This window comes from Polyodon spathula, unplaced genomic scaffold (genome assembly GCF_017654505.1).
Source record: "Polyodon spathula isolate WHYD16114869_AA unplaced genomic scaffold, ASM1765450v1 scaffolds_666, whole genome shotgun sequence".
In the NCBI taxonomy this organism is placed as follows: Eukaryota; Metazoa; Chordata; class Actinopteri; order Acipenseriformes; family Polyodontidae; genus Polyodon; species Polyodon spathula.
Genome location: NW_024472155.1, coordinates 12,119 through 31,774, shown reverse-complemented (window position 1 = coordinate 31,774; position 19,656 = coordinate 12,119). Strand labels below are relative to the sequence as shown.

At 40.9% G+C, this 19,656-nt stretch overlaps 1 long non-coding RNA gene across 1 annotated transcript; it reads left to right on the top strand.

Moving 5' to 3' along the window:
* On the top strand, positions 1-10,341 carry LOC121308375. The gene is made up of 2 exons (XR_005948502.1): positions 1-1,472; positions 9,766-10,341. It is a non-coding gene; the product is annotated as an uncharacterized LOC121308375 (long non-coding RNA).
* Positions 10,342-19,656: the final 9,315 nt, after the last annotated feature.

Sequence of the window (19,656 nt, the reverse complement as noted above, 5' to 3'; positions counted from 1 at the left end):
ATCTATCTATCTATCTATCTATCTATCTATCTATCTATCTATCTATCTATCTATCTATCTATTAAATGTCCCAAGCCAAATTTCAGAAAAGGTCACTTATCTACATATATTGAAAGCTAAGGATAATAATTTTTAATTATGTTCTTGGGTTGTTTTTTTCACTTCAAGCTGCTTGATTTCAGTCAGAGTTTAAAAAGAGTTTCAAGGCTCTAAAGGTCTGTTAGCTGAGGAGGTCATCTAGCAGTGAGATACAAGCTGCACTAATTAGAACACGATTGAGATAATGCACATGGTTTCTGATAATACACGGTTAGTATTATTGCAGGAACTGGAATGAATGATAAAACAGGTGAACTCCAGTATTGAGCCTCACTTTTTGTGACAGTGTCAGTTTCCCCACCAAAAAATGTTTAAAAAGCTTTTAAGTCTGGTTTTGAATGTAGCTATTGAGTCAGCACTCCGGGTATTGAAGGGCAAAGATTTCTTTTTTAATCATCCAGACCAGCTGCTGTAAACCTGAAGCCCTAAATGCTTTTGATAAACCTCCCTTTTACTTCCAGTTAACCGCATCAGCAGCAGCAGCGTTTTCCCTTTCACCCCCACGCAGACGACTGCATCGATTTCTGACACCGAGACGGGTTTGCAAAGGTTGTGTGGCGAGAGCTCTTTGAGAAACAACAGTGGAAACATTAGCTCTTGCCAAATTAATAGTCTGCACATGTGCGAGTGGGCACCGATTCAAGGCATGCATTTTTAATGGACTGCACTTGCTGTTCACGCCGCTGACGTGTTAGAAGCAGATGTCTGAGCCTCTGCCTGGGATATGAGAATTCCTGGCAGAGCTGGAGCGCCACTTAGGAGAAGAAGCAGCCAGGGCAGCAGAGTATCAGTTCTGTCAAGCTCCTCCTTCACTAGGCAGGGTTGGATACCTTCCACAGCACAGGCCATATGTAGCCTCCCAAATGTATCCACATTGATCACAATTGATGAAAATAGGGGCAGCACAGTAATAGATCGTAGATCACATTTCCATTCTTTGTGATTGATTATCTAAAAAGAACAAAGTGCTTTTGCACCTAGCTTGGTGGTACGACATGCAATGTGGTTATCAGCCTTGGCAGTAATCAATGCTGCAATGGTTATAGGGGTTTGGCAACTTGCATACAAACCCCCCCTTCTAAAAATGTATGCCCGCAGAAACATGACAAAGTATACTAAAACAGAGTAAAGCATAGGGAAGCATTGTAAATCCCAGAGAGGCCACACTATATATATATACATAGTTTTACATGCATGGAGGAAAATGTTTTGCATTGGGGTATAATGCACGTTTCATCCAGGCACAGCTTGTCTTTTCAATGCTACTCAAGCTATTCTGTGACTATCATTGGCTCTAACTGCTGTTATTTTGTTGTCAGTAGAGATCTTTTGGAAAAGAAGACAAGAGGGTTCTTAGTGTGTGAAATTACAGGGTAAGTAAGTGTGCAGAAGCAGTGGTCAGCCACGAGTGGTAATCATTGTTTTTTTTCATGTGCGTATGAGTCAATGACATTGGTGCTAAGCTTGTTTTCACCTTGGTTTAGTTTAACATACAATACATTCAAGTCTTCCAGACTTTAAAGTTTAGTTTTCAAAAAAATCCCAAACCCGCATTTTTATTCTTGCCGAGCAATCTTCCACAACCATGGTGTTTAAACTTCCATGCATTGTGCAGAGTGTGGCATTCTTATAACAATCTTCAATGAACCTGTGTGCTTCCCTGGGTTCAAACAGGATTGATCATCATTCTGTCACTTGGTAGTTTCCTGCTGGACTCAAATCCTTGGATAAGTGTCTCTTTTTAAAAACCATAATACATTCATAGAAATAATTCAAGAGAGACACGCAACCTGCTGCCTGAATAACTCGTGGTGAGGCTGCTGGCAGATGGACTTTCTACATTGCTCATTTCCAGTCCTGCTTTTGGCTACAGATCCTCAGCTGCAAACATTGCATCCCCATTTGTCAAATGCACACGTCTCATTTAGCAGGCTGGCCATCAAGAGCTCCAACCTGCTAAATTATGCAAATAATAGCTTTCCCCGGGCTCCTGTTCGTGGGCTGTGCAGCCGAGCGCCAGAGGCATATGGCTTCCGCTCAGCTCTGGAATCCACGGCTTGCTCTTCTGAATCATCCTGCTGGCCATCTGTGAGTGCATGCCAAAATAAAAAGAGCTGCTGGATCGATTTAGTCCAAGCCATCCTTCTATCACTCCATATCCCACATGGGGCACATCTTCACAAAGCATATCTGATGCGTGAAGGTTAAACAGCACACGCACTTGTCTCTTCAAGAAGTGGGATTTATTTAACATGGAATATCGCCTGGGGTCGCCCAAACTTAGATGCCACTTTTCGTATTCAGCAATGATGTTGCTTATACATAGTTACATTGTGTACTGTAGCTGTATAGTGCTAGGTATGTTTCTATACTGTACCTCACCTTAAAGAAAAATCTGTAGCAGCCATATGAAATTAAATCAGCATCAAAACGTAAAGGTATGTGTTAAAAAACAAAAAAAACGTGATGCTGTTTTTTTGCAAGCTTCAGTTTATGTGGTTTTACATGCCATCACATTACCATGCTTTACGCTCTCACAGACTCGGCTGTGATAACGCTTATCATACATAATATACGGTGTGTTAGTGCTGCTGCCAGGCTTAACATTTCATTACTGGCGAAATGACAACGTGTCACGCGCACCCACAAACACACACAGGAATATATATTGATATTATGCAGACATTACCTCGACTCTCATGAGTGTAGTTTTATCATTCTAAATTTCACATGGTATTGAAATAGCACAACCTTGAAATCTGAAACTAAACTAACAGCATTCAAATATTCCTCTTTAACAATAATGGCGTGCTTTTCAGCTGATTACACAATTTAAAACAACACACGCACACGCACACATCAAAACAGAAAACCAATATTGGCAACTGCTTTCTGAAGTAATTCATTTTGAATTCAGCCCTGTTAATTCATGTGGATTTAATTACCAGTACTCATTCCATGTTCTTTGTAACAAATGATGTGGATCACTTGTACTGTATAAGGCATGAATTAACTCTTCTCATGAATTAGCAAAGAATAAACAGTGAAAAACAGGGAACCTGCATGTTTTTAAATCAGGATGAATTAACAGGGCTGAATTCAAAATGAATTTCTTCAGACACTCAGAGGAAGTGCAGAAGATATTCAGGTGTTATTCCTGCTGGATTCAGTCATAAATCATTGTGACTGTGCAGGCACTGTTCTAAAATGTTGCCTAAAATAACCCCCCAGTTCCAGGTATGGTATAGTTAGAATTCAAAACCACGCCAGCTGCCATCAAACCAATTGGTGGTGAATGTTTTTCGACGGAGGAAAGGGAAATATTGGAGGTTTTTGTATTTAATGAATTATGCATGTGTCTTATGGAAATTATACACTTTAGAAAAAGAAATCTCTCTCTGAAGGAGGACCTCAGGGAAAAAATGCAACTGCCATCTGTAACTGTGAAGAAGGGTAAAGATGCTGAGGAATAAAGCCCTCGCTACCTGTCCTCTTCATTCTGAAGCTAGAAGCTATCCAAATATCCATGTGAGCATGGGAAATCAGCACAGGCACGTAGAAAGGGCTACATGATGCATTCTTACTGGGAGATGAATCATTTTCGCATTGGGAAACAAATCACCTCTTAAATCCCTTGATAACACACACACAGCAAAACACGCCGATGAAGAGGCTTGAAAGATCTTTTTTTAAGACATGTGAAAGGTCCCCCTCTTGTACTGGACAGAGCCATCTTTAATAAAATCTACTGCAGTAAACGATTCACTTTAAAAGAACCCCGATATCCTGCAGCCAGTCTCGAGATCCCATCACCAGACTGCTGACACCGATTGCTTCGTCTCCACCTGAACAAAAGAAAATAAAGCCTCTTGGTCATGCTGGCTAATTAGCTGAGAGCAACTAGAAAAGGTCTTTACACTCTGGGGCTTTAAGATAAGCTTGCTGCTAATGCATGCCAAATTAACATTAGACCATTTAACATGACATTGATAATCAGATGCAAATGCAATTCAGGAACCGAAGGCTCTCTATTGATGTGTTGAAAGTGTTGCAATCCTACAGTTGGGAACCGTCTTGCATTAATCATCGGGGAGTACAGAGCGGTGCTTCAGACAAGGCGATTCATAGGGGTCCACATTATTTTTCCTTTTTAACGTTCCTGCGACAAGGCCCTGCTGTATAAACGGTCTTTGAGATAATAGGGCAGGTTTGCCAGCCAGATTAACGCGGGATTCACGATGGCCATTGAATTTAAAATGGTTCTCTACTGGCAGAACCCCATTTCTTTTTTAAACTGGTGCTCATTTTCTGCCTCGATTGAGCAAGCTGCCTGGATGAAGCTTGTGGTTGACTGCAGGAGACCTCCCTCCTCGGCCATCACACGATTTTGCTTGCTGGAGGAAGAAAATAATCGACTAACAGTATATATCTGAGATAGAGTCAAACGCACTTGCTTTACATTGTTGAATACAAAATATTTCAATTGTTTGTTACGATTTACTAATATGCACTATGTACACATCTACCCATAACAATATGCATCTAAATGAGTTTCCCAGTCCTATATATGTATAAAGCAACTGTGTAACTGTAATGTTCCTATATTTTGAAGTGCATCCAGAATCACTGCTTCTGTTAAGAAATCAGTAAGGGCATTTGTTTGTTTTTTAATCTATTTTTACAATCCTGTCGTTCCAATATGAGAAGTTCTGTATTATTATGCTAATGCTGCTTCCTGCCCACTGACAATATGGTACACCTCACTGTGCTCTGTTATACAGAAACAGTATTTATAGCGGGGTGTAGTGCACAGTATGTGTATGCTTTCTAATAGACCAAGAAGAAGAAGAAGAAGAAGAGGAAGCAGAAGATACCAATAACCCAAAGTGTATTGTCAGGAGAGATTCAGATGCTATAGAGACTAAGAATTCCCATGAACGTCACCATTCAAGTAATACTTAGGGCTCCAACACACTTGAATTGTAACTGCTATTTAAATCAGCCCACGTTTACATCAGCTGTCATGTCAGAATCCTTAAAAAAAAAAAAACATTGATGCTCTAACCTCAAACTTGCAATCTCAAACTTACGCACTAAAAATCATGGGAATATTTGTCCCAATCAAGAAAAAAAGGAATGGATTGATCGTCAGCAGTCTGGACTGGATCCTGAGGGCCAGCGGTGAGCAGCGCTGCATTATACGAATGGCTGCAAGAATGGGGCTTGCTGAATTCCAGGTCACTGCTTGCCATTTGTTTTCTATGTGAAAATGCTGGAGGGAGCTCTTAACGGCACTAATGATTCCACAGCGTGGTCTGCCGGAGAAGGGAAAGCGCAGTAAGAAGTCACTTCTGATCCAAACTCACTTTTTGAAATTCTACACATGCCTCAACGGCCGTCAAGAGTCCAGCATTTTTTCCCTTCTATAGCTTTGTATTATTTCAAATGTATAGGTCCGCTCATCCCCTCTGACTCTCCTACCAGAGGGATTGTGAGCAGCGTGGATTCATGCAGGAATGCATGCCTTGTACATGTGACATTTGTTGCTAAAGAAGCATGGAATGAATACAGGTCATCAAATCCACACTAATTAAGAGGGCTGAATTCAAAATGAATTACTGCAGGACTCACAGATAAGATAGTCAGGGGTCATTCCTGTGGTATTCGGCAAAGAGTTTGCTGCCATTATTTTAAAGTGTTACTAGGAAACCCAGTCAACAAAGGTTGAGGTTTCGATTCCAATTAGAAACGTTAATACAGACCACACAGTCTTGTACACAAACACGCGTTGCACCAATTGAAGGAGGGCTTTTCTGATTGAGTTTACAAACATGCCCAATGTGGTCAGATTTAAAGGTTAAAATTTGACGCTAAAGATTAAGAAATGGAAGTGCAAATTAACAATTCAGTACAGTGGCACTGCAATGGCACTGCAATGGCACTGCAATGGGACTGCAATGGGACTGCAATGGGACTGCAATGGGACTGCAATGGGACTGCAATGGCACTGCAATGGGACTGTTTAAAGGCAGCTCCAATGTGATGAGCCATGAATAAAATGAAAAATACTTGTTTTTGCCTTACGATATAGAAGCTCCATAGTAGAAAGATCTTCAGATTGACTTATTCTGGAACTGCTCTGAATGATGATATTTTAAAAATAGTATCGCTGCACATAAATGAGATATATTATACTGAATAGAAAAATACCCCTCAGTGATATCTTTAATTATTAAGCTATTTGCGCAGCCTAAAAATCCAGTATCTGAAAAAAAAAAGGATAAATTGCAACAGCGTAATGAAAGACTTTCTGAAATAGATATGATCTGAAATATTTATAGGCTTCTTAAAATGATTATAAGAGATTCCGATGTGTTCCAGAATATCTTTAATATATGTAAGATTGCACAGTAACAAGTCAGACCCCCTTGTGTGATGCTAATTTGCAAACCAGCTAGAGGGGTAAAGGGAGGCTTGGTTATTTCATTCTGCTGAAGAATTAATGAAAAAGCGAAATTGCAAACTCCCCAGCGCAGGCCTCCTATGAGCTCCATCTAGCACCCCGTCGTTTAACAATTTCTAGTGAGCATTTTGATCTGGGAATAAAAAAAAAAAGATGTATTACTTACCATTAAGAATTGGCTTTATCTTAGGTATTGCTTTTTAGTTTGTACTGCGTCATCTCCAAACTGTTTTTTATTTTAAGTACACTCCTATATTTTAAACACACTTATACTGGTATATTTTAAACACACTTATACTGGTATATTTTAAGCACAGTTGGTAGCTGCACTATACGTACGCTTTCGTAACATTCTTTAATGCACGTCGACAGAACAAAAGGAAAATGGATTTGCTAAGAACACGTTTTTATGAATAGAGTTCCATCTCCAGAGTCACAGAATTGTGTGCTGAGTGCATGTAGTAGATATTAGTAAATGGAGTCAACAAGGTAAATAGGAAATCAACAGCAAACATTTATTACAGCTCTAAACAACAGCTCTCTAAAGGGCAGGATCTCTGCATTTCAGTGTCTGTTTAGTTCTGGAGTGTTCTGGCGCGAAAAGAACATGCTGCCCTATTTATAAACTCTGTCTAGTGAGGTAATAATCTCAGCAGCCAATCAGGAGCTTGCATTATATTTGCTATGTATTGCTCAGCTGAATTCCAGGCATTCCATTGCATTTTGAAGTGTGTCCGATATTTCCTCCATTACAGAACCCCTCATCTTACTATTGTCGATTTCACAACGCTGTATTTTAGCAATCTTGTTTCCCTGTGGGAATACTTGCGTCATCCCTCGAATTTAAAGGCATGTTTAACAAAAACGTAATGCCAAGTTCATTGCTGTTTTTTCATTGAGCAAAGGAAAGGTTTCCTTCAGGCATGGATCTGAATGGTTAAAATAGCTTTCCAGTTCAGAGAGCCTGCTGGGGTGATGAAGGAGGTCTGATGAAGATTGTTGTGTGCTGCTGCGTGCTCCTGTGCATCTGAAATGCACACCGCTTATTTGCTGCATTTTTCAAAGGAAAGAAGCCGAGGGGAAGTTTATAAGACTCAGGAGAGAGGGAACGGGCTCTGCTGGGCCAGTGACAACATGAAGTGTCTCAAGGCTGCTTTTCAGTGTGTGATTAGCAAAAAGTGACAACTTGTTAGGGTGATTAATTACTGATTATCTTGGGCAGAGAAGCGGAGCAAGCACAAAGCTCCCGGGGGGGGGGGTTAAGAAAAATGACTAAAAAAGTTTTTTGAAAAGTGGCCCAGCGGTTGAAAACTCCAGCCTATTACCTCTGAAAGCCTGGTCATGAATTATCAAGCTCTAACTCAGAGAACGATCTTGTATTTTTAACAAATGCACTTTGCAGGAATGACTCTAGACACCTTTGTACATTTGTAGCGAGTGTGTGGAGACTGAACTGCTCCCTCATCCCTTAAGACACTGACCTCCACACATCTTTTTTACTTCTGTTTGAGGTGTCTTTGGTTGCACAGCTGCTCCAGCAGTCGCTGGCTATGTTTAAAAATTAACATTAAGTGTCTGTAAGTGCCGTGTACTTCTATAGTAGTTACTTAGTAAATACACGTGTACCTACACATGATTTCAGTGTTATTGTGCATAGTTACTGTGTACTTAATGTGTCACTCTTTACACCTTCAGTACATTGCACATTGAAGATTGCGCAACACTGATAGTCTTTCCCACAGTAGGAGGAGCCTTCTTGAGATGTGCTGAATAAGCTGATAAGCATAGCAAACAACGATCTAATCAGAAAACAACAAACATTAGAGAACACACACAACAAGGTATTGAACAGGAAACACATTCAAGATTAGGAAGATGTATGTGATATAATGTACAGTAGAACTGTGCTGTTCTTGGTGCTAGTGTACAGCGTACGGTAAAGGCACATAGGCGATTTCTGTTGCTTGTAAGGAGACATGTAATAGAAATCATTTAGATCCGGTCTCTATTTGCTTTGATTTCTTATATCCCAGCTCCAGCATTCAGACAGCATTGAGGCATTGGCTACCAGAACACGAAGTCTTCTGACAGAGCCTTTCATGGTTTGACAGATATTTGTGTTGTGAGTATGCACATTAAACAGGGTCTTTATGCCCTGGTTTGCTGATTCAGCAGCATCTGCTGTGAGGGTTTCTCTTTTTCTTTCTCTTTAAAGATCCGCTGAGCCTAATGATCTCCGGGACAGTGCTGACTTCCCGTTATGGGACTGCAATCACAGGCGCTGGGTCAAGGAGTTTGACATTAGGAGAGTGGCTTCAATTTTCAATCAGCCACGCCGATAGAGAAAAGAATTTGGGAAATGTATGCATAGAGTTAGGCACACTGTCCTGCTTTGGTATAATATGCTAACCCTAACCCTAACCCTTTTCTGTACATACATATATCGTGCAAACAGATTTACACAATAAGGACATTGAACTATGCATAATAACATTGTAATTATGTATAAGTACACATGTATTTACTAAGTAACTACTATGTAAATACATAGTAGTTAGAGACACTTTTGTGTGGAAATCTCTGTATATTTCATACCTGGTACAGGTTTCAATTCACTTTGTGTATCATTTTCTGTTTCTGTCATCCCATGCTGGTATTAAAACCCAAAAGTTTAAAGCACCTCTGTGGCTCTCAGTATCCCTTCTCTAAGTTCAGATGGTGGCCCACATTGTAGCTATTAACCTGTCCCCCTGCATCACCCCAGCGGGTTTAATAAATGCTGCATTATTCGACAGGGTATTTTGTTCCATTATATGCTGCTTCCATTGCTCTCAAGAGACTGTGCTCAGGAATGTCTGTAAAGCTTCATCAAGGTTTAACTAAAGCGGTATGTGTGACTCATGCAGCATGCTCTTTCCTCATCTGAATTCCCCCTGCACTACAAAGATAATCTTCAGACTTGAATCCTAGCATCTCACGCTGTCATACTCAAAACCACCTTGCCATCAACATCCAGGCGCGCCCATCTCGTGGCAGAACAGCGTTCCAACGGACTTGCAAGGACCCTGGAATCTGATGACGTGGGAGTCGTGTTAAAAGAATACAATGAAAAACTGGGGAATTATTAAAGGTCAAACATGAATTATACTGAGTAATAATGTCATTAATCTCCAGTACAAAAATGTTTGTTTTTTTCTCAATAGATGGGTTTGCTCTTCACTGCGGAGAGATGACACCAGTTGCATCTCAATGAAGAAGGGAGAGGACAGATTGGGACAGAGAAAGAGAGAAATCTGATGCAATGGAGCGTTCTCTAGGCTTGCTCAGAGAATGAATCCTGGGACAGTTTGAAGCTACAGCTTCACACAGCAATCAGTGGTGTAGTCCTAAATCTTTCTACAAGTATCTCCACAAAGTGTCCTTCTCCATCTTGTCAGGATGCTTTACTTTACCGTGTGTCAGTGGCTTTGTTTGTGTTTGTGTCATAGTCGATACACTGTTACTGCTGTGTTAGTCAGCATAGGTAAAGTTAACCACTGTGATTAAATAATAATAGATAATAAGAAAAATACAGGCATATCACATTAAACTGTCATTATTAAATTATTTATGTCTGTAGTGTACACTAGCTAAATATTTTTTACACGGAAAATCTTTTAATAAAGATTCTGACAACATTTTAAAAGTTTAAATCAGTTTGTTATATTGTACACTTTTATGGTAACACATTTAAATCAATAAAGGCGATCTCAGCCACAGACAGAGATACAGTGTTCAACGATTAAAGTTCACCCTGCCTTTAATTTCTGAACTTAGCGCATGCGCAGTAAAGGCGATATCTACTTTTCTCGTGGTCTTCCAATTTCCTGCCCTCTGTCTCGACTACACCACTGAGAGCTATGTGACTTGCTTGGGTTTGTATGGCTTCTTTCTCACATGAATTACATGCCATCCAATCTGCTGTTTATCCATGTAACCAGCATTAGCCTGTGTCCTTTTACTCTGCCACTAATGGATGTAATAAACACCAGATTTGATATATGTGGCATTTCTTGTTGATTCATTTCTTAGTGATGGATAGTGGACTTACTGTCATCTTGATGGATTATGACCTTAGGATAAAAGTATCCAAAACAACCCTAGTTTGTTATTTACATAGTAGTTACTTAGTAATTAGACGTGTACTCACACATAGTTACAGTGTTATTATGCACTGTTACAATGTACTTAATGTGTATATCTCTTTGCATGATATAACCCTAACCCTAACCCTAACCCTCACGCTTTTCTGATATGTGTACTTACATATATCGTGCAAGAAAATTGACACATTAAGTACATTGTAACTATGTATTAAAACATTGCAATGATGTGTAAGTACACATGTATTTACTAAGTAACTACAATGTAAATACACAGCAATCAGAGACACTGAATGCACAGTGTCACCATGGTTTTCACAGCAACATTGTTTTTATACTGCGTTCAAACACATCTCTTAAAAAGCTCTTTTCTTTGCGCGGCGGTGCTTTGCCACTAACATGCATTACCGCTTGTTTTTTTGATACCCAGATAACCTTCTTAAGTTGTGGGTTTTATTTCAATCACACGGCAAAGATGGTCCTATTCCTCCTATAATCCGTCACACAGCCTGTACTTCTGTGCAGCTTCACTTCCACCACAGCAAAACCATTCTTCATCAGAGAAATAGCTCACCGAGGGGCAATCAATCATACCCTAATGAGAAAATCATGCAGCGGCTTCAGAGGGTGCCTTGCTTTTTATTTAGGACGATAAAGAAAGGGCTGCCGCTTTTTTGGTGATACACTTTAAAAAAAAAAAAAGAGGCATTTATGCAAGAAAAAAGAATCCTGTGGAGCAAGATTCTATTTAGACACCCCCCCCCCCCACCTCCTGGCGTGTCTCTCAAGAACAGTTCATTAGCCTGGCTGATAAAAATGAATCTTTTTATGGAATCAAACCCCCACAAAGTAATTGACAGTCAATCCTGTTTACATGCCAGTTTTAAATAGTCTCAGCAGGGGGTGGAGCAGTGAAAGATCAGGAGCCGAACCCACCCACACTGGCCAGTCAATAACACTGCATACTGCAGAAAGCATTTGATGTCTATTTGCAGCAAAGAGTCTGAAGCCGAGTACTTAGCAAGTGGAAATGCTGATGAAATACAAAACTGTTTTTTTTTTTTTATGTGAATGTGTTGAGGTCCCAGTTGCCATCTAGGGACCTGATCTTCAGACCCCACAAAGATTTAAATGACTTGAATTTCATCATATATCAGGGTGATTAAGCAAGCAAGTGCTGTACAGCATTTTGGTGATTGAATCCACACTTTATGCAGTGCACATAAAGAAAGTGTGTGTGTGTGTGTGTGTGTGTGTGTGTGTGTGTGTGTGTGTGTGTGTTGGTGCGTGTGTGTGTGGTGCCCACTTTACTCCAAAGATAAAACTCATCAGCTCTTCTGTGTTCACATAGAGCGTGCTGGCAGACAGCACCCTGCGTGTGGGGGAATGGTGCAATGCTTCCTTCCAAAGGTTAATTCATCAGATGTCTGTGAAGCCAGAACAACAGAGCTGCAACAATCACTCGTCTCCCTCGTTAAGCTCTCTCTTGGTGATTTATTTTGTGTGAACAGCGTATTTATTTTGTGCATAATTATTTCACCATCTCAACAATTGTTTAATTTGGTTGCAGCCTGTGTGTTCAGTCTTGTAGCAACTGGGGGCTTAGGAAGGAGTGCCAGTGGCTTGCCACACGTTACAACTTGTAATTATTTGTTAGAAATAATTTGTTTGGCTTTATTTTATTTGTATAAAAGAACAATCTAATACAGCTGTCTCAAGAGCATTGCACCCGAGTTTACTGGCAGAGCAGAGAGGGGTCTGGCAAGCTCTTACTCTCATGTGCAACAGCAGCAAACCTCTTTAAGCTAAAGCACCCTGCTGCTCTCAACTGCACGATGATCAGGAGTGTAACGAAAATCGTATTACATTGCACTGAAACTGATATTTTTCAAGCTTGCATGACTTTTTTTTTTTTTAATGGTCTGGTCATGCTTGTAGTTTTCAATCAGGGCTAATAAGCATTCACTGCGTGTGAGCGTCTCTAAGAGGCCCAGGTCTCGTCTAAGCAGCTTCCCATGCTGCACGCTGTCTTATAGCTGTCTCGGCTACAAGCTGCATATCAATAGACCTCTGCAGCGTGCTTGCGGTGTGATTGTGTGAGATCTGCCGGTGATTAAACTAAACCTGCCCCCCCACCCCCATGCCTACCTGCACAGGCCCTGCTTGATTGTTGTTTTTAAAACTGTGCCCAGTTATCTATTTGAACACCTGTTTTCTCCACAATTTTGAAGCTGGATTTGAATGCTGCTTTATTGCTATGGTCCATGTGCCAAATGAATATCAATCAATGATCTTGAAGTCGAGCAGCTTTCATATTTTTATATTCCTTGGATTCTGCCAAGCTAGTGAATCCTGCAGGTTTGCATTGAACGACCCCTGACTGCCCTCCCTCAGTACTGAAGTAACTTTACTGCCTTTACAGTCTTCTAATAACTCCATTCTGAACACGCTGAAATCATTTGATTTTAAAATCTTACTCCTATCTGTAAAGAGTTACATGACCTCCACAGTTTATATTGCATACCAGGGTCAAAGGACAGTCTCTTACCCCACCCCTAGCTTTTGGAAGTCCTTACAATCGTTGATCAGATACACAGTCATTTCCTGTTTTTTAAAAACATCTCTCTTTGAAATGACATTTCCTGGTACATTGCCTTAAGGCTATAAATTGATTTTAGATATTTGACTAATAACTACAATGTTCCTTACACAAACACCGAAATCTTATTTGCTCTGCTAAGATGCATTGAGCGCTCTGAGAGTGGTCTTGAAAGATACTATATAAGTGCAATGTCGCTCTGACTTGATCATTAACCATCCGGTGCATTGCTCCAGAACTCACCAATCCCCACTTGCATTGGTGCTGAGATCTGGTCTAAAGATAAAGTGTTTTTAGTTTTGCTTATTCATGCAAACACTACAAACACCTCCTAGACAAATCCCAAGGACAACACACGGGATTTAGCAGCCCAGCTAAGGGGAATCTGTCAAGCGCTGCTCACAACAGAGGTATTGATCCAAATACAGCCCTCACTTTCAATAGAAGCTCTCTGAAGTTGTCTTTATTCAGCAGAGCCAGGATTGTTGGCATCATGTTAATGCTTTCTAAGCAAAATTAGCAATTAGGATGAAGTTAGAGGTAATTGTTTTGCCCCCCTTTGTACTTTTACAATCCTTTTCAGGTAATAATAATTCAAGCCTTATGCTCTTGTCTTGAAAAAACAAATACAAGATTCCAGGCTCAATTTTGAAGCATCGTTTGCCCTCATCTGCACTGAAAGGAACAACACAACATTGTTATTATAAAATTAACGAGGAACAAATCAGTTACCGGCACCCTACAGGAAATGATATGTTAGCAATCGCTCTGCTGCTCAGCTTGACTCCTTTCATTTCATTGCTGTCGTACTGTTTTTTTTTTTTTTTTATTCAACAAGACTGTGGAATGCAAACAGTCGTTTATTTTGGAGTCCCTCATTCCAGAAAGCCAAGGGAGGGAGGCTATGCTCTTGAACCCTGTTAGCTCAATATGCACTATGCTATACTGTGCAATATTATATTGATTGTGGGTAGTAGTGTTAATAATTGGGTCAGTACATCACCCCTGGGGAGAAATCCCCTCTGAGTGCATTTAAAGTTAAAGATCTGTGTTATGTAGACACCACTGTTTAGCCCTTTAAAATAGACACCAATGGGGTGACCACGATTCCAGCAGCACAGAGTGTGTCTGGAAGCGTCAGAAACATCCAGGACAGAAAATAAATGAAACTGAGCAGCTAGAGCAACAGAACTCGGAAAGTGGGATAGAAAAGTGAAAAAACAGTCATTCAGCATCCCATTTCCATCTCTCTAACACGCGCTTAGGAAGCTAGCTCTCCGCTAATTTAATTTAACAGCATGATAAAACAAACGGTACATTCAGCCATCCTTGCTTTTCCATAACTTCTCAGCATGACTGGACACACAGTACCAGCATGGAAGTGCAGTAAGAACCAGGGTCTCTCTCGCTGCACGAATCCCGTTGACCATCAAACCTATTTACTGTGAAGCATGCATGCATTCAAACAGCATCAGATAGCGTATGGCTCAGTCTCAGCCAGGGCTTATACATTAACAAGCTGCCTATGAACATTTACACTGGGCAGGCATAGCCATACAAGGGTCCCTGGTGGCCAAGTGTGAGCTGTGAGGGGAAAGTTGCTAATTAAGAGAGCTAATTGAAGTAAACAAGGGAGGACCTCTGCCTTTCAGCTGTGGTGTTAACAGATGGGAGCAAGAGACACACATCACAGAACAGAGGACAGGTCTACCTGAAGAGAGTGCACCCTGTGAGTGATGTGGGAGAGGAGTGACAATGCCATGTGCGGTTCTTTGCAGAACAAAGTAATGCAAACTCACGGTACCAGTTTTACCAGTTTCATGTCCTGTTATGTATCCTGCTGTATGATTCTATGTGATTGTTTCTGCTTAGATCAATAATTTTCCAGGCTTACTAACGGCTCCAGCAAGAGCTGCTTCTGAAAAGACTGATTCTGGCACAGTGAGGCGGAGAAGCATGTGGGTGTTTCATCGTGCGCTCAAGCCAGTGAACTGAACCCTCTGCAACAACACCATGCTTCCTCACCTCGCTTCGGAAGCAATCCTTGCTGGAATAGTTAGCAAGCATGGAAAATAATTATGCAAGCAGAAATGGCAATAGAGAATCAGTTAGGACACATATACAGAAATAGGACATTAACCCTTTCATGCATGGAGTCGGTTGCAAAAAAGTCTCTTCTCGTCTTTATATGGGAGCACGTGGCAGATGCAAATTCAATTATTTGTTACGTGTCCAAAACTGCTTTATGTTCAGCTGTTTTTAAAAATATTGCAGACATAAACATTAGGAAAATATTTAGACATCCTTTAAGAGTTCTCACAAGCACCTCAGTTGATTCTTGCTGCCGTTGCACAGTAACACGCTCTGGTCCTGAAGCTTTAAAATCTTTTGTCGCATTGCACTGCAGTCATGGGTGCAGCACCTGGGAGAGAACCCAGAGATCCACATAATGAAGCTCTTTGTCTCATAGCCCTTCATTCCTCATGCCCTCATCGTCTCTGGGAATATCGCAGTGGGCCTCTGCAAATGTCACTTTAGGGTTCCAGTGTGGCTGATTACTGTAACAACGACGTCTGAGGCATGGTGTATCGAACACTCTTTTGCTATTTTGAAAGCCAGTATAAAGCAAAGGGGCAAAGCACAGTGCCCTGGAGAATATGGTCATCCCTTGTATTGATTGCTGAGCTACTGGACTGACAGAGAAGCTCAATAATGTTTTCACGCTACATGTAACCAATCCTGTCCTTGTGGAAAGACTTCAACTGCTGGGGCTAAAATCCTAAATGATATAGCTAAACTGTATGTTGCTATTTCATACACAGAGCAGCACAAAGCGTAGAGTAGAAGTGCCAGTGAACTCTCATCAGTAGTAAATTGAGTTGAGGATTTTCTTAATATATGAATAGACTAGCTTATGGGGTGATGTAACAGTCTAAACACAGAGGACATGAAATAACAGCACCCTGAGGCTCAGGAGGAGCCTCTACAGGATGAAGATCTTCTCGATCATTCTCATGTTCTGATGCTCATATCTCGATTTATTCCTCATGCTTTCTCAAGCTGCTGAATTGAGTTGTAAGCTTGAGGAACCATCTGCTCGGTGGGTGTTCAGCTACTTTGGGAACTGGTTGCAAAGCTGGGTATTAAATTGGGTGCCCTGGCTGTATTTATTAGGACCAGTTAGGCAAAAAGAAGGCAAAAAGCTTATGATAAGCAGCCCCCCCCCCAGGAGATGAAAACTGGGGAGATGGTGGTAGAAACTAAACAGGGACGACAAAATGGAGAGAGTTGAGAATAAATAGCATGTGTTATTGTTTGACTGGATAGGACTGCAATATTCTACTATGCATTGATCGATCTTCAATGACAGCGCAGTTCTGCAATGCAACGGTTCTGTAAGGGTAGCACGCGGACTGCAGCTACAGTGGCATAAGCCATTAGTAGAATAGTTGTGCTACCATGAGTATCACAAGACAGACTGCTGGTAAACCACTATTGTGCCACACCAATTAATCACCTACCATCATGACCACTGTGCAGTGTTTCCCATCGCTGGTCAGGCTGTTTTTCTGATAGTTCTCTTGTTTTAGTTCAGTTTAATACACTGTTTTTTTTTACCTTTGTATCTCAATGATATTATTTAAAATTGTATGTAAGGTGTGTCTCTGAGCAAGGAAATACAAGAGGAAATGAAGATGCAGGTTTAGAAGGAAAGCTTGACAACACTGTTGCTGTGCCCCTCTCACACTATGAAGAAAATGAGAATCTAAGAGAGGGGATATAATAAAGAGGTATAATACCCCAGCTCCAGACAAGAGTGTGCAAGGGCACTGCTGGTAAATTCTCTCCAGAAGGTGTGAGATTTAGGTATGATAACATCACACTTCTCTGGGACTTGTAATTCCCAGTAATTACTTTAGCTTCTCAGCACGCAGGCTCAATATCTGTCAATTATCTGTGGACTCGATAAACGTGTCAAAAATAAACCAAGCGTTGCATCTGACACTAATTGAGGTGTAGCTTTGAATACTGATGTGAATGTGCATCTATCTATGTTCTTTCTTTCTTTCTTTCTTTCTTTCTTTCTTTCTTTCTTTCTTTCTTTCTTTCTTTCTTTCTTTCTTTCTTTCTTTTTTCATAAAGTAAATGCCTATATATATATATATATATATATATATATATATATATATATATATATATATATATATATATATATATATATAATGTAGGTCCAATCAGGTAAGTTCATAGATTAACATAATGAAAATTGTACAATATCATATTAACATTTATCCAGAGTCATGATGTCATCTTATCCATATAAAACACACTCTCCACTGTCTTCTGGAGTCTCTCATTTACAGTCTTGTCATGAGATGCAAAGGTTTCTGAAGCCATGGGTTACATGTGAATTGGCTGTTTTCCTTTATCTTGTACAGCGGTGTGGATGCAGCACCGAAACCCTGATAGAGAATAAAGAATGTGGGGCTCTTTGTTTTTCTTTTGTTTTGTTTTGCCTTTGTGTTGCTCAGTACAGCTCATTAGGCTGCCCGATAACATTGATCTCTCCCCCACTATGAGGCCGCTGGCAGCACATTGACGGCTTACGGTCAATTCCATTAGCACAAAATACCACCATCCCAGCAAGATGCCTGGCTGAGACAGAATCCATACTGCCAAGGAGCTCTGCACTTCAGCAGCATGCCGGCACTGCAACTGACGGGCAGCCACAAACACATCAACAGTTTGTGTTTCTTTTCCTGGTTGGAACTCAGTGGAAACACATATAATGAGTATTTCTCATGCACAGACTTAGAGGAAAATAGGTTTAGGTAAATAGAAAAAAATGATAGTTAAATATTGTAGCAACATAAACCAGAATCACTCAGAATGACTGCCAACACCTTGTAAAGAGTAAAGCAAAATGTAAAAAAGCACGGCATTGAAGGATACTGTAATTTGCCGACGGACTTTCTAAATAGCGGTTAACCTCGGATATTGTTTTAAAAGGACTAATAATACCAAAATGCAGAACGATTCAGTGTGGAAACTCATGCGATAGATTATTTATTGAATCTTACACTTGACAACACGACTACATTGTTCATATTTTCACACTGCATTGTTTGGTCTTTGGCCTCGTCTTTCGAGGTTCCCCAGCCCATAAAGTGCTTGCAGATAAATGATGAGGCTGATTGCAGGGAAGCAGTGGGCAGGGGAGGCAGGATAGCTGCCCTCCACCGGGAGACGATGTCAAAAAGCAGGTGGAGGCTGGGGAAGAAGAGGTGAACTCTAGCGCACAGCAGGGACGCAATGGACTGAGGTAAGAGATAAATCCCTTCCTTGACGATCATTGGATGTATTGTTTATTGAAAGACAAATACGATGCTAGATATTCAGCTGACGGGTATTGTAAATGCCTAAAATATGCTTGATGTTTACGTGATTTGATCTAAGGTTAAAAATGAGTTCCCTGCCTGAAACACAGCTTTTAACTAGCTGCCCCCTCTCCCTCTGCCTCCCTCCTCCTCTCCCTCTCCCTCCCTCCTCCTCTCCCTCTCCCTCCTCCTCTCCTCTCTCTCCCTCCTCCTCTCTCTCTCCCTCCTCCTCTCCCTCTCTCTCCCTCCTCCTCTCCCTCTGCACTCAGGATCCACAGAGCGCTGGAGCCGTGCTTTCTTCTCCTGGGGAAGTTTGTGACACACTTTGTTTTCATTTACTTTTCAAGGCAAATAAAAACTAATGGTGGTGTGCATTCCCAGTAGGAAAGCCGGCTCCAGTGATAAAGCATCCAGGTCCATTCATCTTTCCAGCAGCCTTTCATCCCCGTACTGCGCTCCTTCCTTCTAGGTCAACCCGGCTACCCCAATTATAAAGACAAACAAAGGAAATCTCGTGAGGGGCTGAAATAAAATGCACGAGTTGCTGTCCCAGTTCTTCAGCTGAGAAATCAGGTGCTGTACTGCGGGCATCCTTTACAGCCATCTGCTTCTACCAACCGTCCTGGGGGACAGCTGATTAGATGAAATATAGAAACCAGGAGAAACAGCTCCTGGAAATGTATTTAAACCTGTGCTTTGTGGTGTCCTGTATCACAGGGCAGTGACAGTGTGCTTATGATCAAAATGTTGTTGTTATAATGTTTGTGAGTGCGGAATACACTGTGTGTGTGTGTGTGTGTGTGTGTGTGTGTGTGTGTGTGTGTGTGTGTGTGTGTATATATATATATATATATATATATATATATATATATATATATATATATATATAATTTGTATATCCCCCCCTCCCCTCCCATTATATAAGACTCTCCAGCTAGATTAATACATTGATCTCCAAGAAACCCCAAAGAAAAA